Source organism: Schistocerca piceifrons, chromosome 8 (assembly GCF_021461385.2).
Source record: "Schistocerca piceifrons isolate TAMUIC-IGC-003096 chromosome 8, iqSchPice1.1, whole genome shotgun sequence".
Lineage (NCBI taxonomy): Eukaryota > Metazoa > Arthropoda > Insecta > Orthoptera > Acrididae > Schistocerca > Schistocerca piceifrons.
In genome coordinates, this window is record NC_060145.1 from 267435748 (window position 1) to 267454984 (window position 19237).

Sequence of the window (19237 nt, forward strand, 5' to 3'; positions counted from 1 at the left end):
GCGGTGCTTCGGGAAACCTGAGGAACCAACATGTAGAGATCATCCAGGGTGATCCGCCGATCTTCACGCACGCTTTGCTCAACCTTCAACACTGTCTCCTTAGAAATTGACGTTCTCCCGCTCCTTTGTTCGTCGTGAATTTCGGTCCGACCAGCTGCAAACTCTCTACACCACTTACAAACATTTTTGACATCCATGCACGACTCACCATTCACTTCCGTCAATTGGCGATGGTTTTCAATCGGCGCAGTGCCCTTTGTGTTCAACCAACGAATAACTGCGCGCAATTCGCACTTGGCAGTAACATCCAACTGGAGCTCCATTCTCAACGGCTGCCAAGCCAAGACTGAGCGCCTCAGCGCGGCGTGCGCATGTTTACACACAGAGCGTGAAGCACTCTTCATAACATTGTGACCAACTGCCACACAAATAGAGTTCTGTACTTACAAAAAAATAGGAGACCTTACTTTTGGGATTACCCTCGTAATATATCCGATACTCACTTCTCTTGATCAAATTCTAATGACATGCAGGCATTTGAGAGTAAGCTTAATCGTTGATGTTTGCGGTTTTTATAATAAAGCTCTGTACTAAAGTTTCAGCACTGCAGAATGCACAACAAAATTCTAAACAAGATACACACATCCGTAAAATTTTTTATTTCTGGTTGGAGTTCTCCGCTGATGGAAGTGACGAGAAAAAGTCGAAATTGACCTGCTTCGATTGGAAGTTCAACAGGGAAATTTTTGATCGCAGGCAACTTTTAATGAAAATATGAAACGCGGTTGTCAATCTGAGAAAATTCTTTTCGACTGCAATACAGAATACTGCAAAAAGAGTACGTATCACATCATTACGTCAATTAACTTTGCCTCGTCATTCATTCACAAATAATTGTTTAAAAAGTCTACTACGATGGAAATGCTTCTTTTTCATCAATACTCTGAATACAGAGTTTGATAAGTAATTTAGCATCATTTGTTCATGTGTCATTCGTGAAGTAAGGTAAGTTTGTGCACAGAACATACGCAGCTGTTTTGAGGCTGACAGCCTTTCGCTTTCTGTGTTCAGTAATTAGAAGGGCTTGACTAACGCAATCAGCACCTCTGATCCGACTGTGGAAGGAGTAAAACACTGCAATAGTGGAAGCGACGTCACAGGCGGTGTACCCTGTTTTTGCAGTAGGAAAATAACACGTCCCGGGCGTTTCAGGACATTATTGTCGTTGTCTGTAGGAAATGGGTGAACAGATAGTCATACGTAATTTAACGGAGAGACATGTTACTATGTTCCGTGCAATGTCGGCCTGGAGCTTTCAGACTATTTTATTTTTTCAATATCTGCTTGCTAAACGTTTTACGGATGATGATCATTTCCTGTATGCTGTCGTAGACTGGTGCTGAAGCACCAGACATGTCTCAATGATATGAAGGACTATTTATAGTATCGTCTAAGTTGGAAAGAGGTGCCATTGCTCACTCGAAGACTTTATGGAGGCGTACGTGATAGTATTTGGCAAAATGGGAAGTATTGTATTTTTGCAGTACTGATAATAAATCTTTTACTATGACGAAACTGTCTGTAGTTACTACGGCATACAGTCCATCGCATGGCTCTCCAGGAATGGAGTTAGTTTCTCAAAGTTTGGTGTATGTTAGTTTATGCGAGCAAAATATGTGTATATATATCTCTCTCTTACCTTCCTTCCATACACTGTCAAATCCTTTACGGACGAAGCTATCTCATACAACTCGTGCTAATATGTCTTGTTCCTCCAACGTGCAGTTCGGTCGCAGGGAACTGAAACAACGTAAAAAATACACTATTTAAAAGCGAAATAGTATATGCATATTTTATTTACATCAGTTAACCGAAGAACTTATTTTAATTAAAAACCCATACCATGGCATTTCATCTCAGGAGTGTGAAATGCGGTAACCTCTAGCTGCCCGCTTGCCAAAACCATCGTGTAACAAGGTACAAAATCCTATGAATCTACATGAGAATAGGTATGAGCGCAATTGAGATACTTATGCCTGAATCTCTTTTACCAGAATCTGTTCTGGTACATAAAACATTGGCTTTTGTCGAATGCGAAAGGACAGAAAAGTTAAACAGTCTCTAAAATAAGAGGGGTGGGGGCGGGGGTGCCCGTTCACTGTCTCATTAACTGTGCACCAGTTTCATTAAGTGCTGTTTTAGCTTTATACGCGTTCTTTTTTAGAAAAAACCTGCAACGAAAGCAAGAGACAAAAATAGTTCGTTCTCTAACTAAATTTTGCAATATTACACAAACGCGTACTTTCATGATGTAGATGATGTCATTTCTGTACGAATTAGACCTATGTTGGTATTCCTAATGTTACATGTTTACTAAACCTACGTGTTCACACTCGACGAATTTCACATACACACACACGAATAATTGCATTTCAAGAGCTATAATTGTAAACTTTCCATTAATCTCGAAGTGGTACAGAATGCGGATATGAAAATTCAGCAGAGAAAATTTCACTAGTTACAGAACCATTGTTGCTATCCATCTAAAGCTATACATATTTTAATCTAAAATTCCTTTCTAATTATTTTAACTAAGCGGGCACTTTTTGTCTACACGACACGCCATAGTAAATATAAGATGAGGCACACATAGTTTTTTTTCCAAGTTGCATTTGTGATCAACATGTACCAACAAGGTCATGGATCACCATTTAACAATTTCTTACAGATTTATTATGAGCGTTAAAATCAATCATAGTTTTAGTTTTCGTAGCTGATAATTCACTTCGTTTCATAATAAATGATATCTATAAGCACAAGAGAGATCTCTCGTGTCCTTTTATTTGACACCTGGCTAGAAAGACTTAAAAGTTCGTCGCGCCCTCTATCGGTAATGCTGGAATTCAGTATGGTGTTGGCCCACCCTTAGCCTTGATGACACAGTCCCTTTGTTAGTTCAAAGATGTCACTAAACTCGCCCAAAGATGTAAACAACCATGCACGAGCAGCGCTTATTAGACGGAGGGAGTCCGACAGACAATCAGTTCGTCATTCCTCCAGAAAGGAGGTACACGGCTCGTGTTGTCTGTAGTTCAACCATGCCTAGACGGTCAATACCGCTGTTCGATCGCGTCCGCATTGTTACTTTGTGCCGGGAAGGGCTCTCAACAAGGGAAGTGCCCAGGCGTCTGGGAGTGTACCAAAGCGATGTTGTTCGGAAATGGAGAAGATACAGAGAGACAGGAACTGTTGATGGCATGACTCGCTCAGGCCGCCCAACAGCTACTATGGCTACTGCGGATTATGGGTCGGAAGAACCCTGACGGCACAGCCACCATGTTGAGTAATGCTTTTCGTGCAGCCACACGACGTTGTTACGACTCAAAAGGTGCACAAGAGGCTGGATGATGCGCAACTTCACTCCCGACGTCCATGGCGAGGTCCATCTTTGCAACCACGACACCATACAGCACGGTACAGATGGGTCTAAAAACATGCCGAATGGACTGCTCAGGATTGGCATCGCGTTCTCTTCATCGATGAGTGTCGCATATGCCCTCAACCAGACAATCGTCGGAGACGTGTTTGGAGGCAATCCGGTCAGGCTGAACGCCTTAGACATACTGTGCAGCGAGTGCAGCAAGGTGGAGGTTCGCTGCTGTTTTGGGGTGGCAATATGAGGGGGGCCGACGTACGCCGCTGGTGGTCATGGAAGGCGCCGTAACGGCTGTACGATACGTGAATGCCATCCTCCGACCGATACTGCAACCATATCGGCAGCGTATTGGCGAGGCATTCGTCTTCATGGACGACAATTCGCGGCCCCATCATGGACATCTTGTGAATGGCTTCATTCAGGACAACGATATCGCTGCTCGACACGAGTGGCCAGCATATTCTCCAGACATGAACCCTATCTAACATGACTGGGATGGATTGGAAAGGGCTGTTTATGGATGACGTGACCCACCAACCACTCTGAGGGATCTGCGCCGAATCGCCGTTGAGGAGTGGGACAATCTGGACCACCAGTGCCTTGATGAGCTTATGGATAGTATGCCATGACAAATAGAGGCGTGCATCAATGCAAGAGGACGTGCTACTGGGTCCTATAGTTATCCGTATGTACAGCAATCTGGACCACCACTTCTGAAGGTCTCGCTGCATGGTGGTACAATATGCAATGTTTGGTTTTCATGAGGAAAAAAAGAAGGGCGGAAATGATGTTCACATATATTATCTCTATTCCAATTTTCTGTTCAGGTTCCGGAATTATCGGAACCGAAGCGATGAAAACTTTTTTTGATGGGTGTATTATGGAATTATGGGACGTCCTGGCTTTACTGTCAAGTTTCCGGGCGTATTTTGGAATCGTCTAATACTTGCTCTTCCTTACCTAATCGTAGAGAAAGCGGGCTGTAAAATTTCTTTGTACGTGGCATATGCACTCTATTACCTTGTTTTAAAGTTGTTGTAGTTTCTTGATGTGAACTTCGGTGCTGTGGCACAGACCAGATCCAGGGCCTGCAAAATTGCAACTGGCACTAAACGGACAGTGATGACCTTTCTTTTTCTTCTTGTTTCGAATGGGCCTACTTTGTACCACGCTTGTTCAACTGTTGGGCTTTGATTTTTGCCCAGTACTGTAGCATCCGCTGCCGAAGTAACTTCTTCCTTTCTTCTGTCCACGGGGTACCTTTCCTTCGGGGCTTTTCCTGAAATTCTCGGGCTTCCTTCAGGGTACGTCTCATAGACTGTCTGCTCTGGAGATCAGTTATACTCAGTTCTTTAAAGTCCGTTTCAGTTCCTGTCAGCAAAGCGGTGCGAATCTTCTTGTTTTGGCATGAGGTGAACAGACGGTTGGTCATTCTGTTTGAGGGCAATCTTGCAACATGGCTATAGAAAGCTACCCTTCTTTTTCTTGCGCAATCAGAGAGCCTCTCGATATGCTCGTATAACTCCGAGTTATGTCGCCTTCTGAATTACCCACCTCCTTCTACCGAGCTTAAGCTCTTCCTCAGGATTCTCCTCTCTCTGACTTCCTATATCTTCATCAGACCTCTCCGGTTCGTGGAAAGATATTCCATAGCATACAGGGCTTCTGGTCGTATGACATGGGTAGTGCTTAAGTTTCAGGTTACGTGACGGGCATTTTTTGTCGTAGGTGTTCATAGTCAGTCGATAGGCTAGCTACAACTCGTTGACTCTCATGGATAATGACGTTTTTTGAGATAAGTTGGCTTCAATCCATTCGCCGAGATCCTTAAACTTCTCAGTCCTTTTGATGTTTCCCTGGTCTAGTAACATCTCTCTGTTAGCTTCTTTGATGTTGGTGAAGAACTGTTTTCTCCAGCGACACTTGAAGACCCACTTTGGCTGAAGGTCTTCTTAGGAAGTTTACCTACATTGTTGCCATTTCAAGAGAATCAGCAATCAGTGCCATGTCATCTGGAAAACCCAGGCAGTCTACAATGAGTCCTTCGTTCTTACGGCCCAGATTAATGAGAAAACACATTGCATCATTGATTTAGAAGCATCATGTAAACCAAGTATGAGTAAAGACCTCCTACGTAAGCGCCAATCAAGTGTCATAGATACTTTGTTGTCATGGTCTACTGAAATGGAACGACAAACAGTCGTACATCTTCAATTACTCGACGGTGGTTCTTGGTCCGGAGGAGTGCCTGATTTTGGCCCCAGTAAGTCCCAGTCGCTAGGCCGTGTCCACCTCTCCAGATCACGCTTAACATCTTGTAGTCGGACCTGAATTATAGCTGGGGATAAGATTCTGGGATTTCTAGTGATGTCATTTTCGTAGATGTACTTGCTGATGCGTGGCGAAGTTTTGAGTTTTAACGTCCTGTCGACGACGTGATCATTAGAGACAGATCATTGGATCGCATTGAGAAGTACTACACTGGGCTCTTTTCAGATAAATTACGCATTATTTGCCTAAAGCTGTTTACGGAAATGACTAAAACCGTGATATGGATATCCGGACGGGGATCTGAATCATCGTCTTCTGGAATAGGAGTCTTGTATCTTGCAAAGTTGGCGAAGTAGGCGCATAGTACAAGACAGAGGTTCTCACCGATCACTAGGGCCATCATGCATGGATCACTCTATGAAGGAATTCGATATTTTCGATTTGTACTGCGAATGTACGCCCACTGTTATAAAGAAGCCCAAGCAACAGGACGCTGTCAAAGTCCCGAGTAACATCTCATAGGATCCTTCTACCAATCGTCTCTATCGTTGAAGACCAATGTGATTTCCCTAACAATTTTCCGCAGTTGATACAATGTTGCACGTCCCACACGGACCCAAAATTGCTCCTCTAGTAAAATACCTCCCCTAGTCCGTCTGTGTGACAGTCTTCTCAAAAACAGTAGTGCAATGAGGGAGTGCGCCGCCTGTAATTTATTATTTTTTAGACTTGTGTATTTTTAAGCGGTAGTGAATGTCTTCTCTGCCACTGTGAGAACATTTGGCGCTAACGAACGCTAGAGTCGGCACCGCGTCACATCGCGCCAGCAAGTCTGCCACTGGTGTATTTACACAGGCGCTGTTTACGCCGTGCGAGCTGGAAATAGCAAAGCACCGTCTCTAGAGCCAGAAGGCACGCTGCTGCCAGCTCTCGAGTTAGTCTGCACAACACGACCCGACATACGGGAAGGCACTGCACATAACGCACCACAGCAGAACTTTCATTCCACACACCTTCCTTCACTAGGTGGTGCGCCAGTCACCAACAGACACAAAAAAATGGCTCTGAGCACTATGGGACTTAACATCTATGGTCATCAGTCCCCTAGAACTTAGAACTACTTAAACCTAACTAGCCTAAGGACATCACACAACACCCAGTCATCACGAGGTAGAGAAAATCCCTGACCCCCCCCCCCCCCCCCCGCACCACCGGCAACAGACACGTCTATCATTTTTTGTACTGAAATAAATGCACTGAAATCGAATGAACGACTCAATCAGTGGAATGAGATTAATGTAAATGCAAAGCCACGAAATTACACAGATCAAAAGTATCCGGACGCCTTGCATAATGCAGAATTGGCAATCCGCTGTCACGGGAGGCGGATCCGCCATCACGAAACGAAACAGGCAGCACTGTGTAGTCAGTGTAGAAAAAGTAACAGCAGAAAGGTTCTTTCTGGAGAATTCAGTGACATTCAACGTAAAGACTTTGAGCTCATATTCTGTTTACATCGAATAACGAACATCGATACGTTGTACCATCCAGAATTGTCGAAATTTCTACTTTTATTTAGTGTATGAATGTCGCAGTTTAGTTAAAATGTTGCCCACATACCAATAACGTAAGAGGAAACCTGCCTTTTCGAGCACTTTTTTGACGAGTGCCAAGTCTGAGGCGTCATAGAATTCAGACTGTAGGTAGGAGAAAAATTTCCTTTGCACAATTTAAAAAGACGACCAATCTGCTATTACAGGATATCTTTCGTTTCTTTCCGATTAGTCATTTCATCCTAATAATAGAGGATGTACCGGGTGATCAGAAAGTCAGTATAAATTTGATTGAAACACATGCTTGGAATGACATGGGGTTTTATTAGAACAAAAAAAAGTTCACAACATGTCCGACAGATGGCGCTGGACAGCAAACCGTCAGTGACTGCTACCGTGACGGGTGAGAGGTACGCCGATATGTTACAGAATTGCATCATCCCCAGCCTGGCTGATAAACACCTGCTGGAACGTACGATGTTTATGCAGGATGGCGCTCCACCCCATATTGCAAGACACGTGAAAGATCTCTTGCGCGCGTCGTTTGGTGGTGATCGTGTTCTCAGCCGCCACTTTCGTCATGCTTGGCCTCCCAGGTCCCCAGACCTCAGTCCGTGCGATTATTGGCTTTGGGGTTACCTGAAGTCGCAAGCGTATCGTGATCGACCGACATCTCTAGGGATGCTGAAAGACAACATCCGACGCCAATGCCTCTAACTCCGGACATGCTTTACAGTGCTGTCCACAACATTATTCCTAGACTACAGCTATTGTTGAGGAATGATCGTGGATATACTGAGCATTTCGTTTAAAGAACATCATCTTTGCTTTATCTTACTTTTTTATGCTAATTATTGCTATTCTGATCAGATGAAGCGCCGTCTGTCGGACATATTTTGAACTTATGTATGTTTTTGGTTCCAATAAAACCCCATGTCATTCCAAGCATGATTTATTCAGTTTTCAAATTTATACTGACTTTTTGATCACCCGGTAGATTCCCGCAGCTCGCCTGATGGTGATACGGATCAATATGAACATTTGCTGTTGTCTTCCACAGCTGTTTTTTGATACACACAAATCTACGCAAACCGAAAATATTACATATTTAATTTGCAAGTATTTGCCTTCCGCCCCAACTCAAATGTGATGATATTAAATGGGGAAATACTTGCTAATGTTCTGCAAAATTATATTTATTTGGTCACGAACCGGCTTTTCAGCTTCGTAGGCCAATTTCAGGCGATAACCGAATGTCGCAAACACAGATAAACTGAGGTTCCATGGCCCGAACAGCTCGATCAAGGTCGTCTCACAGATTCTTGACTGGGTTTAAATCTGGGGATTTTGGTGGCCATGGGAGTACGGTAAACTCATCATGCTGCTCTTCGCACCCCGCATGTACACTGCGAACTGGACGACACGTTGCATTCTCCTGCTGGTAGAGGCCACCATGCTGTGGAAAAACAAACTGCATATAGCGATGGGCTGGTCATCAAGGATAGATGCACAGACCCATTGTGCCTTTCAGATTGACGAGATCACCCAGCAAGTGTCACGAAACATTCTCCCAGACCATAACTCACCCTCTTGCGACCTGGACCCTTCCGATGATTGCTGCAGGGTGTTTGCTTTCAGACTTTTCGCGCCGTACACGCCAACGAGCGTCTGTCTCACGGAGCATAAAACGAGAGTCATTTGAAAATGCCACCTGCATTGAACCAAGCGCTTTCTCAGGAGCAACGTTCGCATACGCTCGCTGGAGAGGGGAGACACTGTTGCTTACCCCATGGTTCATCTGGACGGACCGTTGCTCAACAGATACACGTCTATTCGTCCGTGAGAATACCCGCAACCATCCGTCAATCTATGACCCGTGGTGCACCACAGCTGCCTCGGCGCCGGTTTTGTAAAACTTCATTTTGCCATGCACAACCACAGCGGAATGGGGACAGTTTTCAAACTTTGCCGTTCCGGAAATGCTTCCATCCTAGCCCCGAAAGCCAATGTTCATGCCACTTTAGGCGTAAGGCACATCGCTGCTTTCCAGGATTGCGGCAGAGACTACACTGTTATCCGTGTCCCTTGACACGCTTTACACACTACTGGCCAATAAAATTGCTACACCAAGAAGATGACGTGAGACATACGCGAAATTTAAACGACAGGAAGAAGATACTGTGATATGCAAATCATTAGCTTTTCAGAGCATTCACACAAGGTTGCCGCCGGTGGCGACACCTACAACGTGCTGACATGAGGAAAGTTTCCAACCGATTTCTCACACACAAACAGCAGTTGACCGGCGTTGCCTGGTCAAACGTTGATGTGATGCCTCGTGTAAGGAGAAGAAATGTGTACCATCACGTTTCCGACTTTGATAAAGGTCGGATTGTAGCCTATCGCGACTGTGGTTTATCTTATGGCGACATTGCTGCTCGCGTTGGTCGAGATCCAATGACTGTTAGCAGAATATGGAATCGCTGGGTTCAGGAGGGTAATACGGAACGCCGTGTTGGATACCAACGGCCTCGTATCACTAGCAGTTGAGATGACAGGCATCTTATCCGCATGACTGTAACGGATCGTGCAGCCACGTCTCGATCCCTGAGTCAACAGATGGGGACGTTTGCAAGACAACAACCATCTGCACGAACAGTTCGACGACGTTTGCAGCAGCACGGACAATCAGCTCAGAGACCGTGACTGCAGTTATCCTTGACGCTGCATCACAGACAGGGGCGACTGTGATGGTGCACTCAACGACGAACCTGGGGGCACGAATGGGAAAACGTCGTTTTTTCGGATGAATCCAGTTCTGTTTATAGCATCATGATGGTAGCATCCGTGTTTGGCGACATCGCGGTGAACGCACATTACAAGCGTGTATTTGTCATCGCCATACTGGCGTATCACCCGGCGTGATGGTATGGAGTGTCATTGGTTACACGTCTCGGTCACCTCTTGTTCGCCTTGACGGCACTTTGAACAGTGAACGGTAAATTTCAGATGTGTTACGACCCGTGGCTCTACCCTTCATTCAATCCCTGCGAAACCCTACATGTCAGCAGGATAATGCACGACCGCATGTTGCAGGTCCTGTACGGGCCTTTCTGGATACAGAAAATGTTCGACTGCTGCCCTGGCCAGCACATTCTCCAGATCTCTCACCAACTGAAAACGCCTGGTCGATGGTGGCCGAGCAACTGGCTCATCACAATACGCCAGTCACTACTCTTGATGAACTGTGGTATCGTGTTGAAGCTGCATGGGCAGATGTACGTGTACACGCCATCCAAGCTCTGTTTGACTCAAAGCCCAGGCGTATCAAGGCCGTTATTACGGCCACAGGTGTTTGTTCTGGGTACTGATTTCCCAATATCTATGCACCCAAATTGCATGAAAATGTAATCACATGTCAGTTCTAGTATAATATATTTGTTCAATGAATATCCGTTTATAATCTGCATTTCTTCTTGTTGTAGCAATTTTAATGGTCAATAATGTATATATCCTCCACTGATAGTGCTGCCACTTCCTGCCTCTAAGTGTTTATTGCACATTGACGTCGAACTTAGGCGATGAGCACATTAACGAGACAGTACATTTTATCATACTTTCGTGCAGTACACGTATATTACAAAGTAATATTATTTTGCACAGTGACTGGGCCCGGTGCACGCAGCGGAAGCAAGCAATTTCAGAGCTCTTAATTACATTGTATAACATTACACTAAATGACTGCGCCATTTCGGAAGAGGCTTCAAATACCAAATAGTATAACTAGTTTCTGTAACTCCACAGTTAACCTGAACATGTTACCAGCTAATAAATCACGGTACAGAAATGAGTGATAATCAGTTGTTAGCCGATCGTAAAAACTGTCTTTTTTGCGGATCTTTGATGTTTTATTAGATGTCTGTGATCTGATGTTCCCCCTCCCGCACCCTGCAAACTCTTTTCCCAGGGCCACATCTTAATAAAAAGAATTTGACAAAATGGCAGGCTCCGCCTGTAGCCAGAAAGAGGAACGTGGAATTAGCAAAATAAACGCACCAGCCGTGAGCAGATATTTCCAGCGTCGACAAAAGGGTGCCGCACTCCAATTTCGCAGGCCAAAGGAAGATTTCCCTCTGCTACAAATAAGGCAGCGACACACACAAAGGACTTGCCGCCAACAGCCCGGCGCGGGGTCACGAAATGAGAGGAAAGGAACAGAAAGGAAACGAGAATTGGCAAATGCGAGGCACCCTCCTATGCACATTTCGAATCGGGTGTTACGACCAGGTCACAAAGAGCTATGATGAAACTTCGTGGGAAATAAGAACAGAAGTTTTCAGCCTCTCGTCTCTGGTGACTCAGGCCGGCACCGCACGATATCAAGAGAAACTGGCGCAACTAGGTAGATTTGGACTGACGACGTTGGTAAGAAAAATTTGTTTCCCTGCGTAAATTCCTCTGAGCTTAATGTATTTAATCCAGTGACGTTCCATTTTTCGTGTCCTCAGAAAAGAAAGGTGTTATAGGTTGCACCATAAATTACTTCATTGTTCAACGAAACTTTTCAGGCTAGGAAACAGAAAACGGGCATACGAGCGACAGATTAGTTGGGCAACTGTTTCGATGTCCGGCCCTCGTTGCTATCGCAACACACTGTGTGTAGGCAGTAACTGTGTCCTGAGGAATGACGATGAGATTATCTCCGTTGCTCCTGCTTCAACTCACTAACCAAATGTATAATAACCTTACATAATAAGAAAGTCACTGTTTAATCTTAGTCAACGACAAACTGCCCCGAAACTATAGAGTTTAAAAACGGAATAGTCTTCGCTTTTGCTGCGGTGCTTTTTCATCTTCATCAGCCTTGCATTACTTTGATCGTGATTTTGTCTCCGGGATGTAATGGCGGATCCACCTTTCGTCTTCAGTGACGTAACATTGTCAGAACTCCTCCGGATGATACTTCAACGTGTCCAACCACAGAGACCTTTGTCGAGTGTTTTTTGGCCTGGAATCGGTAAGCGACGAATACATCTTCACATGCACACCCTTATTCGGGATATAATTTGTCCGATTATGGCGGGGTGACGAAAGGCAGCCGCATACATATTCGTGAGGCTTTTGGGATAGTAGGCTTCTTACATGAACTTTGTGAAGTCATTTCTCAGTAACAACTGCCATGAATTCCCCACCTCAGATCGTATTCTCACTCCAAGGTTTATAGAAATAAAAATGTTACCTGCTAATAATCCTGAAGCCACTGATGACAAACTGTACGGCGTCATTATGGGGAAATTTCGATCAGTTGCCAGGCGAATATCTCTTGAGACGGCTCATGGAGTAACCGCTAATTTTTCTCCATTTTCTCAGTCAATTTGTTTATTATAACGGTGATGTCTCGTGTAGCGTTTGGTTGCAAGAAAAATGCATGAAGGGGCTGAATACTACTTTCCACACGTAGACCCTGCAGTCCAAAGAAAACATGAGCCACAGGCTGCGCCACTAATTTTTAATTTTCTTCTGCATTTAGCAGCTAAAGAATGAGAAAGCCACGGTTTCCAAGACTATTCAAGGAGTGTCACTTTCAGTGAGCACTGAAATGGAAAGACGTGTTTACCTGTAAATGAAAGATACAGTTACCTGTATTGATATGAAAGTTCAAAGAAGGGCAGCAGGTTTTGTATTATCGAGTGTCACTGAAATGATACAGGATTTGCAAAGGACAACATTAAAACAGAGTTATTCGTTGCGGAGGAATCTTCCCACGAAATTCCTGTCACCAACTTTCCCCTTCCAATGCGAAAATATTTTGTTGACGCCGACCTACATGGGAGAAAACTATCACCATGATAAATTAAGGCAAATCAGAGCTCATACGGAAAGATGTAAGTGTTCGTTCTCTCCGCGCGTTATACGAGATTGGAATAATACAGAATTGTGAAGATGGTTCGAAGAAACCTCTGCCAGGCACTTAAATGTGATTTGCAGAGTATCCATGTAGATGTAGATTCCAAAGAAACGTGTTAAGCACAAATCATCTAAAGCTTAAAAGGATAGTTCCATTACGTCTGAAAGTAATATTACCTGAAGCTTGGTGTATATCATAAAAAACTCGAGCAACAATCTCGATTACGAAAAGGACCCTGTATAAACATGCTAGCACAGAATTTTTCTTGTGTTACATGAGATGAATACTGGATTTTAAGTTGCTCCAGACATTCAAATCTCGATGAATGACAGATTGGTAGGGGGAGGGCGACATGAAGTCAGTATTACCCGTTGGTATCCAGACAGCTTCCATTTTAATTGTCTATTGGTCACAATTGTCACTTTTCACTAAAAATACAGAAATAGAGGAAAACGACCTAATCTGTGACCAACAGGCAATAAAAATGGAAAGTACTAGGTGCATATAACACTGCAGTAATTAAATCAATTCGTTTTTTGACACTACGTGTCACGTAACTTTCACGCGTAACGATGCACTGAAGTGTTTGCTGTCTTCTTGTTACAGAGACAGTACTCTAATTCAAACTATGAAATGAAGATATAACTTGAAGATGAGACTGAAAAGGCTCGAAAATTAGTTCATGTGAATAAAAAAATATTTCTAAAGTGAGTATTGGCAATTTTCCGTATTTATACTCAATTAACAATCAAGCGTTAGAGAGTATCTACACTGGATAAGCTAATCTAATACAATAAGCCGCTCAGTTGTAAAAGCAACACTCGATTTCACGCACAAATGAATAAAAATATGACTGTCAGCTCGACTTCGCACAACGCGTAATTACAGGGACTCTGCCTTATTCCACCAGTCACGTTGCTACGATGGTGCTTTCAGAGCCCACCACGGCAGAGACAGGCGACATGAGCTTTCTATAGTATCAAGAAACAACACTGTGCGTGGCATCCTTATGAAAATTGCAACAAACCTGTTGCAAGTATGACGTTCGCAAATATGTTTGCCAATTGACTACACTGCCCGCTCTATCGTAGAAACGCACTATTTTTACCTATCTAAACTATTATATAGCATGTTGTTGTTGTGGTCTTCAGTCCTGAGATTGGTTTGATGCAGCTCTCCATGCTACTCTATCCTGTGCAAGCTTCTTCATCTCCCAGTACCTACTGCAACCTACATCCTTCTATATCTATTTAGTGTATTCATCTCTTGGTTTCCCTCTACGATTTTTACCCTCCACGCTGCCCTCCAATACTAAATTGGTGATCCCTTGATGCCTCAGCACATGTCCTACCAACCGATCCCTTCATCTAGCCAAGTTGTGCCACAAACTCTTTTTCTCCCCAATTCTATTCAATACCTCCTCATTAGTTATGTGATCTACCCATCTAATCTTCAGCATTCTTCTGTAGCACCACACTTCGAAAGCTTCTATTCTCTTCTTGTCCAAACTATTTATCGTCCATGTTTCACTTCCATACATGGCTACTCTCCATACAAATACTTTCAGAAACGCCTTCCTGACACTTAAATCTGTACTCGATGTTAGCAAATTTCTCTTCTTCAGAAACGCTTTCCTTGCCATTGCCAGTCTACATTTTATATCCTCTCTACTTCGACCATCATCAGTTATTTTGCTCCCCAAATAGCAAAACTCCTTTACTACTTTAAGTGTCTCATTTCCTAATCTAATTCCCTCAGCATCACCCGATTTAATTTGACTACATTCCAATATCCTCGTTTTGCTTTTGTTGATGTTCATCTTATATCCGCCTTTCAAGACACTATCCATTCCGTTCAACTGCTCTTCCAAGTCCTTTGCTGTCTCTGAGAGAATTACAATGTCATCGACGAACCTCAAAGTATTTATTTCTTCTCCATGGATTTTAATACCTACTCCGAATTTTTCTCTTGTTTCCTTATATAGCATTCAACTAAAAAAAAAAGTATATAAGGTTAGTCAAATGTCATGTCCCACACAACATGTAAGGTGAACCAGACGTCCACCGACAAACTTTCAGAAGTATGGTTCAAAATAAGAAACGAATGTCGAATAAACATGGGCTCTACAATACGTACCTTAAGAGCTACAAGCCTATGTGCAGTAGACGAGGTGTTTCACAGTAGCGAATATGAACAAGAGCTCATAGCCCCTTAGGTAAGCATTTACAGCCCATGGTTACTGGACATTTTTTCTTATTTTCCTCCACACTACCATCTACACAGAAGTTCGTCAGGAGTCCAGGTTCATCCCATTTCTTCTTTCGAACATTACTTTTCAATCGCCCTGTATGTTGTGTAGTCCTTAGATTTCTGAGGTTCAAATATTTTTTATAGAGTGTTGAAACTAAAATATGGTATACCTTGTGTTGTCATTAATCTATTTCTGTGGATTTACAGTTTGTCAAACGTTTGCCCTCAAAAGCTTTCCGTCAACACGTCAACATGAAACTGTTACTTTTGCAGTACCCGCGTGTTTTGTACATGTCCCAATTTGTTATCGAGTAACGTTAGGAGTATAATGTCTACGAATATGGAAACAATATAAAACGTAAGTCTTACTATGTAGATAATAAATGAAAAAGTTATTGCCTTTCATAGTACGCACCCACGAAACAAGTGGGTTAACCACGCTTTACGCACTATAAAGTAAGCCGCCGAAGCATCATCGTCATACGTGGCATATCTGTAATCAGCGCAACCTAATACTCTCTCGCGAATTTTGGAAATGCTTTGCGAAGAAAGATAATCGTCAATATACCGCGAAGGAAATGGTGCCAGACTGCCGTTAAAAATTGTTACTTGCAGGCTTTGTCCGAACGTGAAATGAAGAGATACGTTATAGCTGTGCAGTGTTACACTTCGAGGGAAGAGAAAGGAACAGCACTCGATAGTCGGAGGCGAAAGAACTTCGCCGCATTCCCGTACAGCAGACAACTGCACTCACAATCGCAAGGCTGAGCTAACTATAAATAAGGGTATATTTTTTGCTCAGATGGACGGATGAAGTTCACACTGTAAAAGAATTCTGCACACTATGTGCTTAACAATACTACGCAGCTTCTGATGTAGTGCTTGAAACATCACTAATTAACACAAATGAGGGAAATTAACTTCCATTATCAACTTAATATCTTACTACGCGTATTTATAGTCGCATAAGATTTAATCTATAAAGTGACGCACATCTGGTAGATTTCCTGTCCTTCCACAGCTGTTGGGATTATTTTCCGTTGTTCTGTTTGTGAAACGGTAACTGTGTACTTGATTTATTGTGTGGGGGCACCAAACGAAATTGTGTCATGGTGAAGGTCAATCAAGACATGTTCGAAAAAATGAAATCTGGAACACTTAGACCAAGATCGAGATGCTACTGTTTACGTTCCTCTGTATCTTTCCAGTACGTGCGACGCTCAAACTTAGCGTTACTGGCCACCACGGTGGTTGCAGCTTCTATGTATCAGGTGTCACCGACTCACCAATGGCCTTACACTGGTTCAAATGGCTCTGAGCACTATGGGACTTAACATCTGAGGTCATCAGTCCCCTAGACTTAGAACTACTTAAACCTAACTAACCTAAGGACACCACACACATCCATGCCCGAGGCAGGATTCGAACGTGCGACCGTATTATCAGCGCGGTTCCAGACTGAAGCGCCTAGAATCGCTCGGTCATAGCGGCCGGGTAACCAATGGCCTTCTACTGGTAGTCGGATTACTACACCTGAGCCTTTCACATTAACTAGCCTCATCCTACGCTCTGGTTGCAACGGCCGCGACGCAGATGGGCCGTCAAATTGTTGCTATCAACATCTTGGCAGAAACAGGCGGGCACCATTGTCATCTCAGACAGTGTAATGAACTACACCACCGCTGTATTTCGAGCGCTGTCCCGCGAGACACACACTGGTCTTGGTTCTGCTCCAGCTGAGAGATTAAGAGCTCCCTCAGGGCGGTCGATGACTCATCGCACGAGACGTACTCGTTATGAAAGGCGTTCTGGAAACATCCCCTCCCGTGATTCAGAAGCGCCTTGTGTCAGCTGAACGTAAACATTTTTACTACCTGCTCTTATCGCTGCTGCGCAGGCCGTCAACTTTTACTGGCCTTACCCATTTTGTTCGCTGCCAAATATAAAAGTAACGAGCGCAGAATACTATTGCCTGGAAAGAAACCACTTCGCCTAGGATCACGACACAGCGAAACGAGTTCGTTTCGGATACCTGATACCGGTGTGAAGTGCTAATAACTTTCATGTAAACAGTGGTTTTTACAAGACGTAGACAGATGCAGTTCGGGTCATTTTTGGAACTAAGCTGGACTGCAATTTACTTCTATATATGTACCTGCATGTCACCGCAAAGATCATGGCAGAAGGTACTTAACAGCAATACAGTCAATCTTCTGGCCCATTCCGTCGCGTACTGAGCGACGGAAACATGGCTATCTATATACCTGTGCCCGCATCCTAATCTCTTTTCTGTTATTCACATTGGCTCTACGCGAAATATACAGTGGTGATAGCAGAACGGTTGCACAACATTCCGCGAATGCAGGTCCCCTTAATTTGTCCAATTAGATGTTGCGAGAAGTGCGTGGACTCTCTTCCAATGATGATGATGATGATGATGATGATGATGATTGGTTTGCGGGGCGCTCAACTGCGCGGTTATCAGCGCCCATACAAATCCCCAATCCTTGCTCAGCCGAATCTCGCCACTTTCATGAATGATGATGAAATGGTGGGGACAGCACAAACACCCAGTCATCTCGAGGCAGGTGAAAATCCCTGACCCCGCCGGGAATCGAACCCGGTACCCCGTGCTCAGGCTCTCTTCCAAGGACTCCCGTTTAACTTCCTGTGCATTACTGATACACTTCAGTACGAGCTATACCTACCTGTTACGATTTTAGCTGTGCCTCTCTGAATAAATACTGAAATTGACTGAAATATACCTTTGGTTATTTTCACAATAAAAGCAGTTTTGTAAAAACATGTTCAGCTAATAAAATCTGTGATTCAGTTTTAAGAAGTACAGTTTGAAAAATTTAATTTTAATGACTTCAAAAAATGTTTTGGGTGTAGAAAATTTTGTTGTCAGATACAAAAATTTTTCCTTTTTTCAATTGTGATTACGGAAATAGTTCGCATAGAATCACTGCTCTAAATCAATGAACTACTGTATTACGGCATCAGCCTGTAACGCCGGAAATGCATATCCTCCTATTTCCATCTATTGTACTACAAATTTTTTCATTATTTTGTTACCTGAATATATGACATTTCTGTGTCTCTATATATTGTAATTGTTTTACTATTTGTATATATATATATATATATATATATATATATTTATGTCGATGTATAATTGGTTTGTTTTGTAAATATTATTTGTATTTTTACGCTGGGTCTTGCCTACGGAAAACTATGCTATCGAACGATTACATCGATAGGTCGTGTGGAGAACCAAAGTGTTTAGGATCTTTGGTAGTGTTAACTCTGCCGCGTGGAGTGCGGGCAGAGCTGAGTCTGGCTAGAGTAGGGCGGTGGAGCAGGTGTGTTGTGTGACGCTCCCGCGAGTTGCCGCGCTTTCGGGGTTTCGCAGCATGTAATTGCGCTCGACTTGCCATGATAGTTTCTGACACGGTGTCGTGGGCGAGAAGCATTAGCTGGCACACATCAAGAGCCCGTTTCGCCTGGTGACCGTGTCGAGAAGAAGGCGCGCCAACATCCAGCTTCTGCAACAGCTACGGCCGACAATGAGTGATTGTCACTACCTCCTCGATCAACGACTTCAAGCCTTCAATCAACCAACAAGGAAAACTAAAAGCACGTAAAGTTTTAGAACTGTATGGCAGACCTCAGCTTTTCAAACTATTCCATTAACAAAATACAGCAACTTAGCATGAACCTTTGTTGCTCATTGTCCCAATTGCATTACCAAGCAGGGTCCCTTCCTTTTCCGAAATGAACTCGAGTGTCGTTGAAATTCAAACGCCAGCATTAAAG

General features: G+C 43.6%; 1 long non-coding RNA gene across 1 annotated transcript in view; it reads right to left on the reverse strand.

Moving 5' to 3' along the window:
- Positions 1 to 19237, reverse strand: part of LOC124711713 — a 496662-nt gene that overhangs the window by 318790 nt on the left and 158635 nt on the right. The window contains exon 3 of the long non-coding RNA XR_007005502.1: positions 1700 to 1800. This is a non-coding gene — a long non-coding RNA (uncharacterized LOC124711713). The remainder of the gene's footprint in view (positions 1 to 1699; positions 1801 to 19237) is intronic.